This window comes from Aotus nancymaae, unplaced genomic scaffold (genome assembly GCF_030222135.1).
Source record: "Aotus nancymaae isolate 86718 unplaced genomic scaffold, 86718_ANA_hifiasm-v0.15.2.pri h1tg000064l_0, whole genome shotgun sequence".
NCBI lineage: Eukaryota > Metazoa > Chordata > Mammalia > Primates > Aotidae > Aotus > Aotus nancymaae.
Window position 1 is genome coordinate 5258365 of NW_026988478.1, and position 23303 is coordinate 5281667.

The 23303-nt window shown below is 43.6% G+C and overlaps 1 non-coding gene across 1 annotated transcript; it reads right to left on the minus strand.

Annotated features, from left to right (window-relative positions):
* Positions 1–21691: 21691 nt before the first annotated feature.
* Positions 21692–21753, minus strand: LOC135270580 (U7 small nuclear RNA). Its single transcript, XR_010338736.1, has one exon. It is a non-coding gene; the product is annotated as a U7 small nuclear RNA (small nuclear RNA).
* Positions 21754–23303: the final 1550 nt, after the last annotated feature.

The window sequence follows — 23303 nt, forward strand, 5'->3', positions numbered from 1 at the left end:
AAAAGAAAAAAAACTAGCTGGGCATGGTGACACATGCCTGTCATCCCAGCTACTCAAGAGGCTGAGGTGGAGATTGCTTGAGCCTGGGAGGTCAAGGCTGCAGTGAGCTATGATCATGCCATTGCATCTAGCCTGGGCAACAGAATGAGACTCTGTCTCAAAAAAGACAGAAATGGCCTGGCACGGTAGCTCACACCTGTAATCCCAGCACTTTGGGAGGCCAAGGTAGGTGGATCACCTGAAGTCATGAGTTCGAGACCATGGTGAAGCCCCACCACTACTAAAAATACAAAATTAGCTGGCGTGGTGGCGCATGCCTGTAATCCCATCTACTTGGGAGGCTGAGGCAGGAGCATCGCTTGAACCCGGGAGGCGAAGGTTGCGGTGAGCTGAGATCATGCCATTGCACTCCAGCCTGGGCAACAAGAGCAAAACTCTGTCCAGGCACCCCCCCATCCCCGACAAAAAAAAAGACAGAAATAGGGTTGGGTGTGGTTGGTGACTCATGCCTGTAATCCCAGCACTTTAGGAGACTGGCAGGTCACCTGAGGTCAGGAGTTGGAGTTCAGCCTGGTCAACATGGTGAAACTTCATCTCTACTAAAAATACAAAAATTAGCTGGGCATGGTGGTGCATGCCTGAAATCCCAGCTACTTGGGAGCCTGAGGCAGGAGAATGTTTGAACCTGGGTGGTGGAGGTTGCCCTGAGCTGAGATTGCACCACTGCACTCCAACCTGGGCAACAAAGTGAGACTCCGTCTCAAAAAAAGACAGAAATATCTATCTCTCTCTATATATACAGAGAGATAGACAGATATAGGTGTAGCTCTCTCTATACAGAGAGAGAGAGTGAGAGAGAGAAAGAGAAAGAAAGAAGGAAAGAAAGAAAGAAAATTAGCATAGCCTAGGGACATGGAGGTAGGGGTGGGGATTGTGGGCAGGAGCATATGAAAACTTGTGGAGACCTCAGAAATGTTCCATTTCTTATTTATTGGGGTGGTTACACATTTGTCACACTCATTGAATTGTACACTTAAAATCGGCATATTTATTCAAGGTATATTTTACCTGAATAAGATTGCTTTTAAGCAAAGAGGGCAAGTGGAATCAGTAGGCTAAAAAGTATGATGGCAAAGGCAAGAAGATAGATGGGACAGTGTCCTAAGAATGTATTCGGGTCAAGGATTTCGTGCATTTTTTAAGATAAGAGAGATTTGAATAAGCTTGAAGGGAGACTGTAAGGACTAGAGATGTAAACCAGAAAGCTTAAACTGTAAAGTAAAATTCTGGTGGGGACTGAAATAAATGATGTTAAGCAGGGAGTTTAGTTAGATCATGAAATACTTCCTGGGAAAGACAGGTTAAAGAGATTTTAGGCACTCAGTTCTAGTGTCCCAGTAACGTAGGTCTGTTTACATCCCCAAAGTTCAAGGCTTTGAGTGGGGACTTGGGTTTAGATAAATTACAAGTTTCATGTCGTTTTTGTGTGAGTTGTCACTGGAAGTCAATTACGATCGAATTATCTGCGAAAGTGTTTAGTAGTATTCTGTAAGCAAAAGGGAGCTATTGAAGTCTTTTAAGCAGGGGAGTGAAAAGTCAGGGCTGTATTTTTAGGAAAATCATTCTGTTACAGAGAGGACTATAGACTAGCTAGGAGTTATCAGAGGCAGGAAAACCAGTTAGAAGAATATTTCAATCCTTCGATCAAAAGTTGGTGAATGAGCCCAAGAGAAGTAGGAATGGGAAACTTGACCTTGATTTGTAAAAGAGATTGTTGCAGAATGAAAAGCCAGCATGTTGGAAATGACTGCATGGGATTGAGGGAGCGGGAAAGCAGAAAATAGAGCAGATGAGGGAGAGAAGGATATCTCGCTTTCAGAGCCAAGTGTGTGGTCTAGCAGGCAATTCAGTGAAGAGGTGCTTGTAGTGAGTGGGAATATGGAGTGAAACCTAGTAGGAGTAATCTGATCAAGCTGCAGACAAGATTTAGGAAGCATACATTTTCCTTTTTTTGGTAGGGGGATGGAGTTTTGCTCTTGTTGCTCAGGCTGGAGTGCAATGGTGTGATCTCGGCTTACTTCAACCTCCGCCTCCCAGGTACAAGCAATTCTCCTGTTTCAGCCTCCCAAGTAGCTCAGATTACAGGCATGCGCCACCACATCCGGCTAATTTTTTTGTATTTAATAAAGACAGGATTTCACCATGTTAGTCAGGCTGGTTTCGAACTCCTGACTTCAGGTGATCCACTCGCCTCTGCCTCCCAAAGTGCTGGGATTACAGGCGTGAGCTACCGTACCCGGCCTTATTTTCCTTTCTTAACTAAGAAATCACCTCTTGGTTTGGACTAAGAGTCCCTTTTGAAACAAATGATACTGTAGGTGTCTTAGCTCAAGCTGTTATTACAAAATACCGCAGATCTGGTGGGGTAAACAACAGCCATTTATTTATCATTCTGGAGGCTGAAAAGTCTAAGGTCAAGGTGCTGGCATTCACTCCTTGGTGAAGGTCTGCTTCCTTGCTTGCAGATGGCCACCCTTTCCTTGTTTTCTTATGTAGCAGAGAGAGGAGGCTTTGGTGTTCCCTTTTTGTTTTTGAGACAGAGTCTCACTGTGTCACCCAGGCTGGAGTGCAGTGGTGCAATTTCAGCTCACTGCAACCTCCGCCTCCCAGGTTCAAGAGATTCTCTTGCCTCAGTCTCCCAGGCAGCTGGGATTACAGGTGCACACCACCACGCCTGGCTAATTTTTGTAATTTTAGTAGAGACAGGGTTTCACCATGTTGGCCACACTGGTCTCGAACTCCTGACCTCAAGTGATCTGCCCGACTCGGCCTCCCAAATTTCTGGGATTACAGGTGTGAACCACCATGCCCAGTCTGGTGTTTCTTCCGCTTCTTATAAGGGCATCCATCCCATCATGGGAGCTCCACCTTCATGACCTCATCTAAACCTAATTATTTCCCAAAAGCCCTACCTCCTCATATCATCACACCGGGGGTTAGGGCTTCAACATATGAGTTTTGGAGAGGACACACACATTCATTCCATTAACAGTGGGTAAATGGTAAATGGTGCTTCAGAATCAATAATACCTACCCTGTTCTTTCTGGAAGATGAGTTGAAGGGGTTCAGGCAGTGTTTCTCAAAAATGTGTCCTTAATGGGATGTGATATATTAACATGTTTTCTAAGGACAATTGGTGTTATGGTCAAATAAGTCTGAGAAATACAGGATTAAGCAAAGCCACACAGTTGGGGCTTTTTAAATGCAGGACTTCTCAGAGCCTTAATATGTAATACTACTATGCACAGTGAATCTTCAAGAGGAGAGAAATATAAACTGTAGTATTTCTTATATTCATTTAAACAGACAATGCTTTTTCTAAGGGATTAATAGTCCAAGAGAAGCACTTTAAGAAAAACTGAATTAAACTGTGCCAAAACTGTAGTTATTTGTAACAGTTGTACACGCATAAGGACCTCTTTCCTTTAATATTGAAAATTCCATATCATTTTGGGAAAAAAAGTTCTATTACTAATGAGGAAAAATGTTTACGAAGTTCTATCCGAGAAAAGCTGAGCTTAGGCCTCACATGAGTTGTTGGAGTCCATTTCCATTAATTAGTGTTTAGGGCTCAAAAACATGGTGTTTCTCTAACTCCAGCTTCAGAAACGTACCATTATAAATAATTGGGGATAATTATGAGAGCAGCTGAATAAACTGGAAAAGGCTGGGCATAAAGAGAAAAGCCGTAAGAGGAAATGTGCAGCACTTGAGCTAGCCCATAAATCTCTCCGGAGGCAGAAAAACAGCCCCCATCTTCTCCAAGCTGGAACCCACATTTAAAGTCAATACCACATGAAACCTAACCAAATCAAAATAATGTTACCCTGAAAAGTGACTCTGGTTTTCCTTTCTTTCTTTCTTTTTTTTTTTTTTTTTTTTGAGACAGAGTCTTACTCTGTCTCCAGGGGCCAGGTTGGAGTGCAATGGTGCGATCTCGGCTCACTGCAACCTCTGCCTCCCAGGTTCAAGCAATTCTCCTGCCTCAGCCTCCCGGGTAGCTGAGACTACAGGCGCATGCCACCACGCCCAGCTAATTTTTTTTGGTATTTTTAGTAGAGATGAGTTCACCATGTTGGCCAGGATGGTCTTGATCTCTTGACCTCGTGATCCGTCTGCCTCAGACTCCCAAAGGGCTGGGATTATAGGCTTGAGCCACCAAGCCCGGCCGACTCTGGTTTTCTTTTGCAGTTATTAGGAGACAATCTCTGGACCCTTTCATGCCCTGAAAATTAAATCCCTTGACTCTAGACTAAGAAATATGGCAATAACTTTGTTTAGGGCAGGGTGGTCCCTTAATTCTGAGGCATTTGTGAGTCCTTCCTTCCTATCAACCCAGCGCCCCTCACCCTTCTACCACTGGAAACCTAATGACTTTAGAAGCTTAATTTGGTCTCATGAGCAGCCTTCAAGCAAACCTTTTGCTGGGAAGGTCATTATGGAGAAAAGCAAGGGTTTCAGAAATCAAATAAATTGTTCTATCAATGAGCAGTACATCTGGCATTTATTAATTAAAGGCTGGGGAGCCTCTGGGGGCAGGAGACTGGGTGGCTTCCTCAGCTATTGAGAAGTCAGTACATGACAATATGCACTTTTTGTTGAAAATTCTCTATTACAATTTTGGCAAGGCACATATTTCTCTGCATTTGTTAAATACTAATTTTTCTGCATAATCAGATCTACTCCTAGACTGCCTTTTATTTTATTGTCTCTAACAGGGGAAGTGGAGGAGGGAGTTAAAGTCGGCAGAGCAATGTGCACTGTGCCAGGCAACGTGCTCAGGGATACCCAGGTTGCTTCATGTATTTGTTATAATGTGCCTATTGGGTGGGAGTGATCCCTTTACAGACAAAGAATTTGAGCATCCGTGATCCAAACTTAGCTCTGACTGCTTCTAAACTCTTTGTTTCATATAAGAAGAACTTAAATTAGAGAAGTTAGGCACTCTGATGCCCTGACAACAGGGATGTAAATCATAAATCAGCACAACTGCTTTGGAAGACTGCTTGCAATGAACGTGCGTCAAGGTCCCTAAAGTGTTAATAGTATCTGACTGGTAATAATCATAATGATGAATGCCATTTACTGCACATTTACCTGCAATTCAGCATATAACACTAAGCCATTTCTCTGGTTTGTGCCTGTAGAACTCCTGAAATGTACTCTCAACAAGGAATTGGTTGCTTAAACAACTGTCTACTGCACGCCTACTCTGTAGATACGCTGAAGAGATAGGTTCGTAGTTCCAAGTACAGAGGGGAGGAGGAGGGGGTGAGAGAACCCAAAAGAGGGAAATCATATTCAAGTACTATTCTAACTTGGATTTGGCAACTTTCCTTTAGTATTCCTGTCTTGGATGATAAGCGGTGTGACTTGGAGCAAATCACTTAATCTGTGCAAAAGAGATTCCTTGTTACTTGTAAAAGGACGATAATAGTGCTGGCCTGGGGTGGTTGTGATGAATAAATAGATAATCCAAGTGAAGAGGTACGGTGCAGAAATTTTGGCTTTAGGAACATATTGAGCTTTGGAAGGAATTCCTAGATAGAGGCTCCTATAAGAAGCAAACAACCTCACCTTTACTGTTTAGGACACACCAGCCATTAGCCACACATGGCTTTTGAGCACTTGAAATGTGGCTAGACTGAACTGAAATGTGCTGTAAGTGTAAAATACACACTGGATTATTTTGAAGACTTAGCACAATAGATAGAATGTAAAAATACCCCATTAATAAATTTCACCTGTTTCTTTTTTACTTTATTTATTTATTTATTTATTTTGAGACGGAGTCTTACTCTGTCACCCAGGCTGGAGTGCTGTGGCACAATCTCGGCTCACTGAAACCTCTGCCTTCTGGGTTCAGGGAGTTCTTCTGCCTCAGCCTCCCGAGTAGCTGAGATTACAGGTGCCTGCCACCACGTCTGGCTCATTTTTGTATTTTTAGTAGAGACGGGGTTTCCCTATCTTGGCCAAGCTGGTCTTGAACTCCTGACCTTGTGATCCACCCACCTCGGCCTCCCAAAGTGCTGGGATTACAGGCATGAATCATTGACCGCGCCTAGCCTTCTTTTTTATTTTTTAAATGTGACTACTGGAAAATTCTAAAGCATACATATAGCTCAGATATATTGGATAACATTGGGCTTGACAATGAGGAGGTAAGGTTCCCTCTGCCCCCAAGAAATAAAAATTCAGCTCTAGACTGCAAAACATTCTGCCTGGAGCCAGGTTTCTCTCAGATTCCCCTCTCCCCATCCATCCTCATCTCCAACTTAAATCCAGCCTTGACATATGGTGTAAGGTGATCTTTCTATTATAAGATGAAAATCTGCTCTCGTTACTGTTCTATTGCTTCACACTTTTTGTTTCCTTTTTACCTTTCAGAATAAGGGCCACACTCCTTACCATAGCCGTGTACCAGGCATTCATGACCTGGCTTCCACTCCCCACCCTCAGCTTCATCTCCCACCCCATTTCTTATGTGTGTTGTATTTGTAATACCTCCGTGTCTTTGAATTTGCTCTTCCCTTTTCTGGAAAGGTCATTCTACTGTCTATACACATACACCCTAGTCTCCTGCACTACCCCACCATTCTTTATCTGCCTGATTGTGTTCCAAGACCCAGCTTATTTGTCTCATCTTTTCTAAACTTTCATCCTTTAACTAGAAGAAATACTCTTTGACTGGGCGCAGTGGCTCAGGCCTGTAATCCCAGCACTTTGGGAGGCCAAGGTGGGCGGATCACGAGGTCAGGATATCGAGACCATCCTGGCCAATATGGTGAAACCCCATCTCTACTAAAATACAAAAAATAAAAATAAAAATAGCCAGGCATGGTGGCATGTGCCTGTAGTCCCAGCTACTCAGGAGGCGGAGGCAGGGGAATCGCTTGAACCCGGGCAGCGGAGGATGCCATGAGCCGAGATCATGCCACTGCACTCCAGCCTAGATGACAGAGCAAGACTCCATCTCAAAAAAAAAAAAAAAAAAAAGAAAGAAATAAGAAAGAAATACTCTTTGTTCCCCCTAACACTCTGCATTTGCCTCTTTAAAGGCACCCACACATTTGATTTCTTCCTGGTTTGCCTGCCTGTTTCCTTCAATTGACCGTGAGTTTCTTAAAGACAGTAACCTCTTCTCCACCTATAACCCCAGGACCATGACTAATGCCTGGCACACAGTAAACTCTCAATAGAAATTTGTTAAGGAATTGATCAGGGATCATCAGCTCATGGGAGGTGTGGCAATTAGAACTCTTCTGGATGCAAGTGACAGAAACCTCCACTTGAGGCTTTATTTGTCTACAGGATTGAAAAGTCTACACTGCTGGATTCAGCAGTGAAACTAATGTCACGAAGACATTGTTTTTCTTCATTTCTGTTTACTTTCCACTGTTCCAGTTCCATTCTAAAGGTTCTTTCTTTATGGTGACAAGATGGCTGACAGGCATATCCTTCCAGATTCCATTTAAGGGAGACAAATATTCCAGTCAAGCAAGACCCTACTTCCAGCAGAGGGTAGAAGTTACTTTTGTCACCCCTGATTGACCTATTTGGGATCATGTGTCCAACTCCAAAGTGGTCACTGTTGCCCGTGGATAGGACACATCAGGAGAGTCTGGTCTGGATTCCACGCTGAGGCCATGGAGTTGGGTCTGTGGTAGAGCTACCTGGCTTCGCACCAAGCAAGGAGCTGAAGGTTGATGCTCTGAAAACCTGATCAGGGCATGCCTTCTATCACAAAAGCAATACAATGTCCACTGCTGTGAAGGAACACTGGGACACATTTGTTCCAGTGCTTCTGCTATCAAAGTGGACATTTAGACAGTGTGAGTTTCAAGAGAAATTTATGGTCTTTTAACTGTGTTAATTTTGTTTTTTCTTTGCTTTGGCATTGCCAGGAAATCTCTGTAAAATGGGATTTATTCTTGTGATATTTTTAGGTATTATACAGAACCTGTGTAAATCAGTTGGGAAAATATAAGTCAATGGAGAGATAGTTCAGAGATATAAAACCCTACCACTGCTTAATAACGCATTTTTTCTGGCTTGTAAACTTCCCGAGAACATGAGAAAATGATTAAACCTGCGACCTCTTTCCATGAAATGGGGCACACTGTGTAGAAATATTTGATACACCTTGGAATAACAAGTCATTAGTATCAGGGACACTCAGTTTGAAGCCTCCTTACAGAAGCTCCTTCTGTACAAATTTACTAATGCGAAACGTTTATAGAGTCCATACTGTAACCAGATATTATTAGGGGGCAGGAGAGAGGGGAAAAACACAACAGACTTCAGGAAGCTTACATTATAGTGGGAAGAGCCAATAAACACCCAAGATAAATAAGGTTCTTTCCGATAGAGGTAAATGCTATGAAAAAAACTGAGTAATATGCAAGAGAGGGACTAGATGAGAGTGAGTTACTTTAGGGAGGGTGGCCAAGGAAGGTTTCTCCAAGGAGGATCATTTGAATGGAGGCCTGAATGATGAGACGACATCAGCCATGCAGATAACAATTTAGGAATCCCCAAAGAGGACAGAGGGCTCAGCCGTTTGGGGAATTTAGGGTTTACCCTTGCCTTCAAAGTCGGGTTTCAGGCTGGGCATGGTGGCTCATGCCTGTAATCCCAGCACTTTGGGAGGCTGAGGTGGGCAGATCGCCTGAGGTCAGGAGTTCAAGACCAGCATAGCCAATATGGTGAAACCCTGTGTCCACTAAAAATACAAAAACTAGCTGGGCATGGTGGTGCGAGCCTGTAATCCCAGCTACTTGGGGGGCTGAGGCAGGAGAATCACTTGAACCTTGGAGGCAGAGGTTGCAGTGAGCCAAGATTGCACCACTGCCCTCCAGCCTAGGCAACAGAGTGAGACTCCCTCTTAAAAAAAAAAAAAAAAAAAAAAAGTCACGTTTCAGACCAGTTACCTCAGCAGCACCTGGGAACTTTTTAGAAATGCAGAATCCCAGATGCCACTCCAGACTTACCGAATCAGAATCCACATTTAACAAACACTCTCAGGTGATTTGTAAGCACAGTAAATTCGAGAAGTGCTAGACTCTTAACTTTTCCTGAAGCCCATTGGAAAGATGCAAATCCTGCTGAGGCAGGAAGCGGGGAATGGTGTTGTCAGTTTGCATAGAAAGATGACATGGTAACATTTATTGCTGCCTCTGAAACGGACCAGCAGTTTCTAAGGGAAGGTCATTGGATGATCAAATGTTAGGGTCCAAGTGATTTTCTTGGTTAGCACTCTTGCTTCACAGGAGACAGGTTCTTTGAGAAGTGACCGGCTCATGGTAGGCTGCTTTGAGGAAGTCAGTCAAGTCTAGGGTCTGGGTGTCCTCTCTCTCTCTGTGCAGGCTTTTTTTTTTTTTTTAAAGATAAGGTCTGACTCTGTCACCCAGGCTGGAGTATAGTGGCACAATTTGGCTCACTTGCAACCTCTGCTTCCAGGGCTTAAGTGATCCTTCTACCTCAGTCTCCCAAGTAGCTGGGATTTGGGCTACCACCCTTGGCTAATTTTTGTATTTTTTAGTACAGATAGGGTTTCACCTGTTGCCCAGGCTGGTCTCGAAATCCTGGGCTGGAGTGCTCAGCCCTCAGCCTCCCAAAGTGCTCAGATTACAGGTGTGAGCCATCACATCCAGCTTTGTGCCAGCTTTTAAATATCAACAAGGACAGATTAGAGAACAGTGGAAGAGGGTAAGCAGCATGATGAGGTGATACAGAAATAATTTCACATGAAGAACTGGGCATGCTTGGCCTTTTTTTTTTCTTTTAAAAGCCATTCTGTGAGGATTAAGAAAATAGGTCCAGAGTCCAAGTGTGGTGGCTCACACCTGTAATCCCAGCACATTGGGAGGCTGAGGCAGGTGGATCACCTGAGGTCAGGAGTTCGAGACCAGCTTGGCCAACATGGTGAGACCTCGTCTCCACAAAAAATACAAAAAAATTAACCTGGCGTGGTGGTGTGCTCCTGTAATCCCAGCTATTTGGGTGGGTGTGGCAGGAGAATTGCTTGAATCTGGGAGGCAGTGAGCCAAGATCGCTTCATTGCATTCCAGCCTGGGCAACAAGAGCAAAAAAAAAAAAAAAGAAACAAAAAAAAAGTGTGAGCACCAGAGCTCAACATTAGGAGCATTTCTGAGATTTGGAGCTATTCAACAATGGAAGTTTTTGTTACACACATCAGGTATTCACAATACCCTTTCTCAGGTATTTGGTCACTGCTGTGAGCCTGCCTGCATCAGTGTTTCCCAAATGGCAGTCCTTGGCATTCTTTTTTTTGGGTGGGGGTTATATCCCGTGCCAGATTTTTAAGAGCTGACATTAAAAATACATGATTAAAACGTGTAAAGTTACTAGCTGTGGAAAAGAAAAAAAGAAAAAAAAAGAAAAACAAAGAAAAACAATAAAACATGTAAAGTGCACTAGATGTATTTTTCATTCATGTATATACTTTTGTTATCCACCACCCAGGTCAAAATACAGAACCAGCACTCCAGAGGGTTCTCTCCTCCTCCTCCTTGAAGTGTACTTCAAGAAGAGTTTTTACTTAACACTTTTTTTGAAGTACACTTTTTTTTTTGTGCCACTTTTTATTTTACATTAATTTGACATTAATGAAACAATGGTTTGACGTGATAGGCATTCCCCTCCTAATGAGCACTACGACACTTACCTATTTGAAAAAAGAAGTTTCTTCGTGTACCAACGAATATATTCTCCTCGGCCACAGTTGGTACACGGACCACATTTTGTTTCTCAAAGCAACCAGATGATTTCTGAGGTCCCTTGCAGCTCGAACACGGAATGACTTTGTGGTGATCGAGTAGCCAAAAGTTCACGGAATGCACTGTCACAATCGTGATTCCGCCATAGCACTGTGCATCCATGCAACACTTGTTTAATTCCTAGCAGTGACTCTGCTAGGCTGTGGACACAGAAGACTAAACCCCACTTCCTGATTTGAAGTAGGGGAAATAGAGGAGTAAGTCATTTCAGGATGTGTGGTTAAGTGCTACAGTTCAGGTAACCACCGGCACACAGAGGAAGGGCGGTTTCTGGAGACAGGGCGGAGAGGAGACCGTGGGTGGGCATTTCCCAGAGCAGCCTCAGCCAGGCACCCCACTTTGATCACTTTGCCGCCAGCAAGAGCGGCGGTCAACCTCAGCCTCCCTTAGCAACCTGCGTACCCCGCCCAGGAGCCTTACTATTGGTCTTTTGGAGTCGGATGGGCAGCTCTGCCGTGCAATCCCAGCTCGCAGCCCTTGGCTCCGCGTGTATTCACTGGAGGACTCTCAGGCTTTACCGCCCTCCCGCGTGCCCCGTCTACCCCGGGCAGCCTGCGGCGCATGCGCGGGCGGGCTGGGTCTGTGTGCTGAGGAGTGCGGAGCCGAAGCAGTCGCGGAGAAGCGCTTGGGCTCCGCCGAGATCGTAGTGTCCACTGCTCGCCTCGGTCGCCACCGCTTTAGCCGCCGCCACCGGTGGAGCAGCCGCCCATTGTCTTTCTCCGTGGCGAAGGTGAGGAGCTGTCCCGGCTCGGCCCGCGGGGAAGCCCCGGGAGCCGCACGGTGAGAGCGCAACTTAGTTGGCGGAGTTGGGGGAAGTTTTGCTTTGAGGAGGGGTCCGGGTGCGGAGCGCCGCCCCTCTCCTGCGGCCGCTCGGTGAGGCGGGCCTCGGAGGAGGGGCGGGGGCTGCGGGGGGCTTTGGGGGCGGGCGGGACGGACGGGTTGCCTGGCGGCGCCGGGACCTCTGCTCTGCGGACCCCTCCTCCTTTCGCATCACCCTTCTCCTGCATTGTCTGTTCGGGGCTCGGCGCGCCTCCCACCCCGCAGCGCCACTTGGGTCAGTCGCCGCTCTCCGGGTCGGAGACGCGCTCGGCCGCGGAGGCCCCCTCAGGCGCCCCGCCCCCAGTGAGGCCCCGAACCCCTGGCCAGGGTCCCCGGGTCGGCGCCGCGGGGGCGGCCCCACTCCTCCCCTGGGGCTGGCGGCAGCGGTGTGGAGTCCGCGCCCCGAACAAGTGCTGCGGGCGCGAGGGAGCGGTTCCCCGGGGCCGACCCGGGCGGTAAACACGTCGGACCGCGCCCGCCTGCCGGGGCCGTTCTGCGCCTTCTCGGGGGCGCGGCCGGGCTGAAACCGCGCTGGTCGGAGGCGAGCGGCCCAGGAGACCTGTGCGGTCCCCATGCGCTCTGGGACCCGTGCAGCCGGCTCAACTTGCAGCTGTATCTTGAGAGCAAACAAAACAAAACATTTTTATTTTTTTGTAAATATGACTCATTGCCTTTTTTTTTTTTTTTTTTTTTGCAAAGCCAACCAGTATGTGAAGTTGGAAAATGGAAAAACCCTCAAACTTCCCCCTCCCCCCTTTTTTTTTAAACCAAGAAAGAGGGTAGATAGGTTTGTTTTGTTTTGGAAGTTCTTATAGCGGAGTGATACCGTCACGTTTAATTTTCTAGGTCCTACTGTGAACTCAGGAATTCGCAGTGAAAGTTGGATTGAGCGTTATTTTGGCGTTCATTCTTTGCTATGACGCTCCTTAATGAAGTTATTTGGAGAGTTTATTGCTTCATTACAGTAAAAACCAGTGTGCCTTTTTTTTTGTTGCTACTCTCCCGCAGCCCCCCACACAATTGTTTTATTTTTCGAAGAAGCAGTTTATTCAGTTTTTCTAAACCGTTGGAGTGCCCAGATGAGGACACAGGGTGCAGTTCTTAAAAGATCATTATTGGCAAGTTTGTGAAGGAGCTGACATCAGTTGAGATAAATCAGTGTTCCTGTTCTTGTATTTCATCGTGGACTCTTGGGGATTTGCAGGCTGCGTTAAATACAAGTCTTGTCAAGTTTTGGGTGCTCGTATTCCACTGAATTTGGTTCTTGTGACTTATGAGATGAACATAATTCTGTTTGAGTTTCCCAGACGGAACTAGCTTAAATGTCTGTCATTCATAGTGGAAGAAAATGTCCAGAGTGTCATTTATCGTTAACTTCAGTTGTGTTCCTTTACCACCTGCTAAATGAAAAAGAAAAATTTGAGAAATACTGTGTGTGTCAGTTTGCTTTGAGTGATTTCCCATGCTAAGTGAGTCATGTGGAGAAGCATTCCTGGGCTTCTCCGGTGGGCCTTGTGTTATAAAACTAACTTTCTTCACCTGATGAAACTAAAGACAAATTTTCTTCAGGCACAGGCATTGCACTTTTAAAACTACAATCACTTTTAGGATTCAGAATACTCGCTCGATGGCTTCCCTTCCTGGTTGTGTGGTTGTGTGTGTGTGTGATTGTGGAGGAGGAGGCTGACAGAGGTTGGAAGGGATTGTCAGGGAGGGAGACATAATGTAAACAAGTACTACTAACAACATAACGTCATGAGTACACCAGTTGCTTTCCTTCTCTGGGCTGTGATGGCGTGTTATACTGTAGATACAATTGTTTTAGGATTTCTCACACTTCATCTGCCTCGACTAAATGGTAACTGCACACATACTGTAAATGGACTCTTCCTCTAGTCCTTTAACTCCTTAAGGTCTGTGATAGACCTTATTTAGCTTTGTACTCTCTTTGTCAGTAAGGAGTCTTAACATAGTGCAGGCACAGTATGTATTTGAATTGGGTAAATTATTTTTACTGCCTAGTGGTAGCTAGCGTACATAGGAGAGAGCCACTAACTCTGGGGACTTGTCCAAAATGACAATTAACTTGGGGCTCTGTGATGAAATTTGTTTTAAAAGGATTTCTAACCTTTTTAAAAATCTGTTGGTTATTTTTTGAAAAGAAGTGGGGCTTAACTAGTGCACTAAGTATTTCAACAAGAGATTCCGATTTAGAAATCCCACCCCCACCTTGGGTGAAATTATTATTTTTTTTTAGAGCCGGAGTATCACTATTTCCCAGTTGTCTCTAACTCCTGGACCCAAGCCATCCTCCCACCTCAGCCTCCCACAGTGTTGGAATTACAGGCGTGAACCACCCCACCCAGCTGGTGAAATTATTAAAATTGTTGGACAAATCTAGTCACAACTCTCCCTCCATTGGGAAATTGGAAAAAAAAAATGAGAAATTTTAGCAAAAAGTACACTCTTTGGAGCTAGGTAGAGTTCAGATCTGCACATTTCCATTGACCAGTTGCATAGCCTGTCAGAGCGTCAGTTTCCTACTCCCTAAGGGTTGGTGACATGCTTTGCAGCGTTCTCAGGAATAAATGAAACTATGTGAGGTACTTACTACAGTACCTAACACGAAGTAGGTAGCTATTTCCTTGTAGCTGTAATGATAATAATTGTGATACTTTTTACATGACTTAAGCATTCTTAAAAGTGTGATGCTTCTAAGTATAGAGGTTTAGCGATTTCTTCCATAAATAAGGGGCCCTGAGACGTGTGAGTCTTATCCAAATGCATTTCTCAAAGGTGCCAGATGAACTGAAGGATAATGGAAATAATAGTGAATTTGTCTTCCCAGTCACCTATTAGTCTTCCTTGGAGAGTCGGACTTGCAGAGTGGCTTGGTAGGGTAGAACTCTTTTTGTGACTGTGGTATTTAGGAAGCGGTGAGAGCTGGATTGTTTTCAGTACATCAGTCATAAGAGGATATGAGTTAGTTCCAACTTTCTTTCCTTTTTTTTACCTTAGTCTTGAAAAATAATAAGTATGCATTAGGTCTGTATTTCTCAGACTTGTTTAAGGTAGAACTGGACTGGATGTTAACAGTGTTAGTTCAGTACAGAGACATGAGCAAGTCACTCCCTTCCCTTTCAAGATAACAGTGTAAAGGTGCCACCGTTTACAGAAAAGAGCAGTGATTTAAATCAGTTATACTAGCACAGTTTAGAATACTTACAGTACCAGATGGAGTAGATATATTCTAGAAATATTTACCTGTTAAGGACATTTCTGTATATTTTATTCCGTCTTTCCATTAGTTTTTGTATGAAGAGATTATAGTGAACCTTTAAAAATTATATTTGATCACACAGATTGAGGATAAACCTTTAAAAATTATATTTGATCACACAGATTGAGGGTAAAAACATTAAAAATTATATTTGAACAAGCTTACAGATTGAGGGTAAACCTTTAAATATTATATTTGATCACCCTTTGAGATTGAGGGTAAAAACATTCCTGACAAAGCTAGGCGAAGAAACTTGGACTCTTGATGTTCCCTTCATTTAAAGTTAACATCTAGCACTTGAATAGACTTGGTTATTATTGATGAGGACAAGCATCCATTTGGAAGTAGCTTCCCTCTCTCACTCTGTTTCCCAGGTTAGGCTGTCTTACTGCTGTAAATGGGGAGACAGGAGAAAGCTGTTGGTGGAAGAAAGTTTGTTTCATGGCCTGGCTCAGTGGCTCACGCCTGTAATCGCAGCATTTTGGGAGGCCGAGGTGGGTGATCACTTGAGGTCAGGAGTTCAAGACCAGCCTGGTCAACATGGCGAAACCCTGTCTCTACTGAAAATACAAAAATTAGCCAGGCGTTATGTCAGGTGGTGTAATCCTGGCTACTCGGGAGGCTGAGGCAGGAAAATCACTTCAACTTGGGAGGTGAAGGTTGCAGTGAGCTGAGATCACGCCACTGCACTCCAGCCTATGTGACAGAGTGTGACTCTGTCTCAAAAAAAAAAAAAGTTTTTCATGAATCTGTCCTTATATTTATAGTTTTCTGGTCCACCTGTGAGTTGATTGTGACGTTATAAATAGAAGATGAATGGTTTTTGTCAGACTTTGCTGAGAGGATGGACCTGGTACTGAAATACTGTGATTATATGAACATTTCTGTGGGGGCAGTGCTGTGTTCAGTGCCTGGGGAAGGTGGATATCAGTGTGTTTGTATGATATGGTTGCTAGGGTGGGAGAGAAGGAAAAGGTGTGAGGTTTTTACCATTGATATCATTCTATGGCTACTTTGGTGCTATAGTGGCAGAGTTGAGTAGTTACAACAGAGACTGTGTGATCCACAAAGCAGAAAATATTTACTCTCTGGCTTTTTACAGAAGTTTGCTGACCCTTTTTCTACATAACCATCTGCAGCTATTCACATCAAGAAAGGTTTACATTTATTCTATAATATTACTCGATACCTATTCAACTTTCTCTATTTGTTCCCCAAATATTTTTTTTTTTTTTTTTGAGACGGAGTTTCGCTCTCGTTACCCAGGCTGGAGTGCAATGGCGCGATCTCGGCTCACTGCAACCTCCGTCTCCTGGGTTCAGGCAATTCTCCTGCCTCAGCTTCCTGAGTAGCTGGGATTACAGGCACGCGCCACCATGCCCAGCTAATTTTTTTGTATTAGTAGAGACGGGGTTTCACAATGTTGACCAGGATGGTCTCGATCTCTTGACCTCGTGATCCACCCGCCTCGGCCTCCCAAAGTGCTGGGATTACACCAAATATTTTTTATACTTGATTAAAAAAAATTTTGGGCTGGGCGCCATGGCTCACAGCTGTAATCCCAGCACTTTGGGAGGCTGAGGCAGGTGAATCAGGAGGTCAGGAGGTTGACACCATCCTGGCCAACATGGTGAAACCCTGTCTCTACTAAAAATACAAAAATTAGCTGGGCGTGGTGGCACGTGCCTGTAGTCCCAGCTACTTGGGAGGCTGAGGTGAAAGAATCACTTGAACCCAGGAGGTGGAGATTGCAGTGAGCCAAGATTGCGCCACTGTACTCCAGCCTGGTGACAGAGCAAGACTCTGTCTCAAAGGACTGGGTAAAATTCAGGTTCATTCAGCACATTATTATGTCTCTTTAGTCTCTATTTTATCATTCTTTATTCAGATGCATAGTTTACATTCACTAAAATTCAGCCATTTTAGTTTAACATTCTGTGAGTTTTGACACATGTATACATTTATATAACCACTGCTTCAAATAGGACTTCATCCTCCAGAATTCTTCTGAGCCCTTTTGTAGTCAACCCATTCTCTACTCCCAGACTCTGGAAATTGCTGATCTGTTTTCTGTCTCCATGGTTTTTTGCCTTTTCAAGAATGTTGTAAAAATGAAATCATACAGAATGTAGCCTTTTTATTCATTTGCCCAATGACTAATGATATTAGGCATCTTTTCATCTGATTGTCATTCTTCGATATCTATTCAAAATCTTTTACTTGAAAAAATGAGTTTTTATATAGACTCTGGGATTAAATATATAATTTGCAAATATTTTCTCCTAGTCTGTTTTTGCTTGTCTTAGTAATGTCTTTTTGTTTGTTTTGAGATGGAGTTTTGCTCTGTCACCCAGGCTGGAGTACAGTGGCACAATCCTGGCTCACTGAAACCTCTGCCTCCTGGGTTCAAGTGATTCTCCTGCCTTAGCCTCCTGAATAGCTGGGATTACAGGTGTGCATCACCATGTACAGCTGATTTTTGTATTTTAGTAGAGATGGGGCTTCTCCGTGTTGGCCAGGCTGGTCTCCAGCTCCTACTCTCAAGTGGATCCGCCTGCCTCGGCCTCACCAAAGTGCTGGGATTACAGGCATGAGTCATTGTGCCTGGCCTACTTGTCTTAATAATGTCTTTTGAAGAGCAGAAGTTCTTAATTTTTATGATGTCCAGTTTTTTTTTAATGGATCATGCTTTTGGTATAATAATTTCGAAATCTTTGCCTAACTTAAGAGCGTAAAGACTTTCCCCTGTATATTCTCCTAGAAGTTTTATTTTTATTTTTTATTCATTTTTTTTGAAATTTTATTTATCTAGAGATGGAGTTTCACTCTTGTTGCCTAGGCTGGAGGCACTGGTGCCATCTTGGCTCACTGCAACCTCTGCCTCCTGGGCTCAAGTGATTCTCCTACCTCAGCCTCATAAGTAGCTGGGATTACAGGCATGCACCACCATGTCCAGCTAATTTTGTATTTTTAGTAGAGATGGAATTTCTCCATGTTTGGTCAGGCTGGCCTTGGAACTCCTGACCTCATGTGATCCTCCTGCCTTGGCCTCCCAAAGCTCTGGGATTACAGGCGTAAGCCACTGTGCCTAGCTGAAGTTTTATTATTTTTTTTAAAGGTGGAGTCTCCCTCTGTCTCCCAGTCTGAGTGCAGTGGCGTGATCTTGGCTCACTGCAACCTCTGCCTCCCTGGTTCAAGTGATTCTCCTGCCTCAGCCTCCCGAGTAGCTGAGATTACAGGCACCCATCACCATCATGCCCGGCTAATTTTTGTCTTTTTAGTAGAGATGAGATTTCACCATTTGGCCAGGCTGTTTTCAAACTCCTGACCTCAAGTGATCTGCCCGCCTTGCCTCCCAAAGTGCTGGGATTACAGGCATGACCCACCTTTCTCGGCTCTCCTAGAAGTTTTATTTAAAATTTTATGTTTAGGTTTATTACCTGCTTTGAGTTAATTTTCCTAAATGGTGCAATGTATGCATTGAGTTTATTTTTTTGTATATGGTTTTACAATTTTTCAAGCAACTGTTTTTAAAAAGACTGTCCTTTCTCTGTTGATTACCTTTGTACCTTTTTTTGCAAGTTGATTGATCATAAATATGTGGATCTGTGTCTGGAGTCTCTCTTCTGTTCCATTTCTCTATGACCTCACTGTTGATTACTGTCACCTTAGAGTAAATTTTACAATCAGGTAGTGTGAGTTCTCTTGTTATGTTATTTTTCAGAATTGTTTTTGGGTATTTTAGTTGCTTTGCCTTTTTGTGCACATTTTAGATTCATCTTGCTGATGTCTACAAATCCTGCTGGGTTTTTCTTTTTCTTTTTCTAAGATAAAGTCTCGGCCTGGTATGGTGGCTCATGCCTGTAATCCCAGCACTTTGGGAGGCCAAGGTGGGTGGATCACCTGAGGTGAGGAGTTCGAGACCAGCCTGGCCAACATAGTGAAACCTCGTCTCTACTAAAAATACAGAAAATTAGCTGGGCATGGTGATGGGCGCCTGTAATCCCAGCAGCTCAGGAGGTTGAGGCAGGAAAATTGCTTGAACCTGGGAGGCAGAGGTTGCAGTGAGCCGAGATTGTGCCACTTCACTCCAACCTGGGTGACAGAGCGAGACTCCGTCTTAAAAAAAAAAAAGATAGGATCTTACTCGGTTGCCCAGGCTGGAATGCAGTGGCAGGATTACCACTCACCGCAGCCTTGATCTCCTGTACTCAAGCTATTCTCCCACTTCAGTCTCTGTGCACCACCATGCCTGGCTAATTTTTCTATTTTTGTAGAGACAAGGTCTCTCTGTGTTGCCCAGCCTGGTCTGAAACTACTGGGATCAAGTGATCTTCCCACCATGGCCTCCCAAAGTGTAGGGATTACAGACATGAGCCACCATGCCCAGCCTGCTGGGGTTTTTGATTGGTGTTGCATTGAAGCTGGAAATCTGTTAGTGGCAATTGACATTTTAATAATGAGCCATGAACAGGGTATATCTATTTACTTAGACCTTTTTAGATTTTTCATTAGTGTTTTGTAGTTTTTAGCAATTGGATCTTGCATGTATTTTTAAATCTTATACATGTGTTTCATGTGTTCTGGTGCTGTTGTGAATGATACTTTTCAATAATGTCATTGACAAATAAGGGCAGTTTTATTTCTTTGTCTTCACTTTGTGTATTTTCATTTCCTTTTTTTTTTCTTTTTTTTGAGATAATAGTCTTGTTCTGTCGCCCAGAATGGAGTGCAGTCGTATAATCTTGGCTCACTGCAACCTCTGCCCACCCAGGTTCAAGCGATACTCATGCCTCAGCCTCCTAAGTAGCTGGGATTACAGGTGCATGTCATCACACCCGGCTAATTTTTGCATATATATTTTTTTAAGTAGATATGGGGTTTCACCATGTTGGCTAGGCTGGTCTCGAACTCCTGACCTCAAGTGATCCACCCACCTTGGCCTCCCACAGTGTTAGGATTACAGGTGTGAGCTACTGTGCCCGGCTTGATTTCTTTTTCTTTGCTGAACCATCTAGGACCCTTAGTATAATGTGTAATAGGAGTTTTACCAGTGGGCATCCTTTCCTTGTTCCTGATGTTAGAGGGGAAAAACTGAGTGTTTGACCACTAATATGATGCTAGCCATAGGTGTTTGTTTTTTAGATGTCTTTTATCAAGTTGAGGAAGTTGTCTTCTATGTTTAGTTTGCTGAGAGTTTTTATCATGAATAGATACTGAATGTTGTCCAAGGTTTTTTTGTATTAAGATAATTGTATGTTTTTTCTTCTTTAGTCTAGTGTAATATGTTGAAATTCTTGTGATAATATTCATTTGGTCATGATGTATTATTTTTTACATGTGTTTGGGTTCCATTTGCTACTGAATCTTTTTTTTACTTCTTCCATTTGTTTCCAGTTATGTTCATTTTTTTTTTTTTTTTGAGACGGAGTTTCGCTCTTGATACCCAGGCTGGAGCGCAATGGCGCGATCTCGGCTCACCGCAATCTCCGCTTCCTGGGTTCAGGCAATTCTCCTGCCTCAGTCTCCTGAGTAGCTGGGATTACAGGCACGCGCCACTGTGCCCAACTAATTTTTTGTATTAGTAGAGACGGGGTTTCACCATGTTGACCAGGATGGTCTCGATCTCTTGACCTCGTGATCCACCCGCCTCGGCCTCCCAAAGTGCTGGGATTACAGGCTTGAGCCACCGCGCCCGGCCTATTTTTAAAGTAGAGTCTTGATCATACGTGTAATATTCATGATAGCTGTTGATTCCTTATCTGTTAAATGTCAAGTGTCTCCTTGCGGGTACAGTTATTTCAAACACAAGAACCGTTGCTTTAAAGAGTATTGGACTTCGTTTTGACCAGTTAAGTTACTTGCTTGTTAAACCCCATTACTAAGGCACGAAGCCCCTGTAGTTTCCATTGAAGAATTGGACTTCCTGTGAGGACTCTACTCTGGCGATTGAGAACACAAATGTCTCCCAGCCCTGTGTGAACTTTGGGGGATCATTTAGCTTACGGTTCCTGGATGATTCTTTGCTTGCTCTCATGTATTTTTACAATATGCATGCTTGGCTTACTACTCAGTGTGGTACTCATGGGGCCTCTGTGCTGATTTCTGGAGCTCCTTTTTCATGGAGCTCCCTCCTCTTCTCTGGTACTCTGCAATTTTAAGACTCGTTAGCTTTCCCAAACTCTTATGTTTGTTTTCTAAACTTGACAGAGCTGCCATGTTGTGCCTAGGATCCTCCTCATTGTACCATGGTCCAAAGGGTACCTCCAGCCAGAAAGCTCGGGTGATTTTAGGACTTAATCTCATTTGTTCCCTTCTCTTTGGGATTGCAGTTCTGTGCTGCCTGTTGTTCAGGCTCTAAAAGATGCTGCCTCATACATTTTGTCCACTTTTCTAGTAGTTAGAGAGGATGCCAGGATAGGTCTGGATCCAATTACTCCATCATGGTTAGCAGCTGAAGTCCCTTGGGTGAGTATGCTTTGTTGGTGGTGCTGAAAGTTTCATTACAGGATTCTCAAAACCTTTGAGGGTGTAAATAACAAAGAAGTATTTGTTGAATATCTTCTGACAGTAGCTCAGCCATTGTTTTTTGGGAAATACAAAAAAATGTAGATATCTTTTAGTTGAAGAGGCACATGGTACATACCTCAGATTAATCAAAGAAATGAATTGCTACGATGATGAACAGAAAGAGAAGGATCACTATAATCTATTATTTTCTGCTCCCCGTTGGGGAGTCTTCCAGTGAAAACCAGAAAACCTGTTAGATAAATTCTAAAAGAGCTGTAACACTTGTGATCTGGTGTTTTTGTATAGAAATGCTTTCTTTTGTGTTTTTGTTTCTTGGCATATATGCTTTATGTTACAAGTTGTAGTGATTGAGTGGGTAGAGGGCTGGCTCTTTAAGGTACATTTGCTGTTTATTTACCATGCAGCTTTAGGTAAGTTATCTGTCTCTGAAATCCAGTCTTCTCTTTTCTCTTTTGACAAATGCTTATATGACATACCTTGTAGGGTTGTTTGTTAATTTTTTCAAATACTGAGTACTTTTTGTTTGCCAGGCCTAGGTAATGGGGCTTCAGTGACATCTGTAGTTGCTGCCCTCATGTATTTTTACAGTGTGCTTGCTTGGCTTACTACTCAATGTGAGACTACATCCTATTGAGGGAAGTAGAAAATAGATGAGTGAACAAACAATTGCAGTAATGTCTGGTGGTGATGATTCTAGGAAGGATATAAAGGAGTATTAGCAGAGATTGGGGAGGTCAAACAAGGCCTTACTGAGGAGATGAGATTTGAACAGAGACCTGAAGAAAGTCAAGGGAGCAGGCCACACGAAGATTCAGGGAAAGTGGGTTTGGAAGGAACATCAAGTGCAAAGGACCTGAGGTGGGAGAATGAACAGGGAGCCTAGTGTGGCTGGAATGTGAGAAAGAACGGTAGGAGGTGAAGTTTGTATGTTTAGCCAGAGACCAGATCAAATAGGCTCTTAAGTATGGTGGGAAACAGCTGAAGGATTTCAGCAAGGCATGACCAGAGTTGATTTAGGCTTTAAAATTTTTACTCTGGGCATAGGGAGCAGTAGTGGAAACGGAGAGACTAAGAGATATGCAGTAGTTCAGGCCAGAGAAGATAGTGGCTTGGATTAGGGTGGTAGCAGTGAAAGTGGTGAGAAGTGGTTTAAATCCATATACACTTTGAGAATAGAACTGATAGGATTCCTTACAGATTGGAAAAAGGTTCTAAAAAGAAAGAAATTAAGGATGATTCCTAGGTGTTTTACCTTCACAACTGGGTAAATGGGGAAGATGTGGAATCAGTTTACTGAGAGGTTGAAATTGTGATTTCCCTGTTGACATGCTGAGTTTGAGATCTGTGAAATGTTTAAGTGAAGGTGTCAGTAAGCATTTGGGTATACAGTTCTGGAGTTCAGTGTTGGTCTGAACTGGATATATGAATTAGAGAATTGTAGATAGAGAAGGGAGAGCGAGAGGTTTTAGTGGGAATTAGGGATATATAAAGCTCCTGGCACGTAATAGGGCTCATGGCATAGTAGCTAATAATCATGACAATCATAAAACAGCCACCACTATGTGTAATAACTAAAGGAAGGCCAGATATGAGTGAAGGAAGATGGTAGTGACCTAAAACAATTATCTTGCATATTATATCAGAATTAGTTAGGACTCCAAACATACTGAAAACTTTTCTTCTCTGAGCATGATAAAAATATTAGTGAACTTTATTTTCCGTTTGTAGTCTCTAAGGATATTGGTGATGGTGGAGAAATAACGTTTTAATGTGATGCAAAGGTATCATTTGAACGTAGTTCATATACACATAC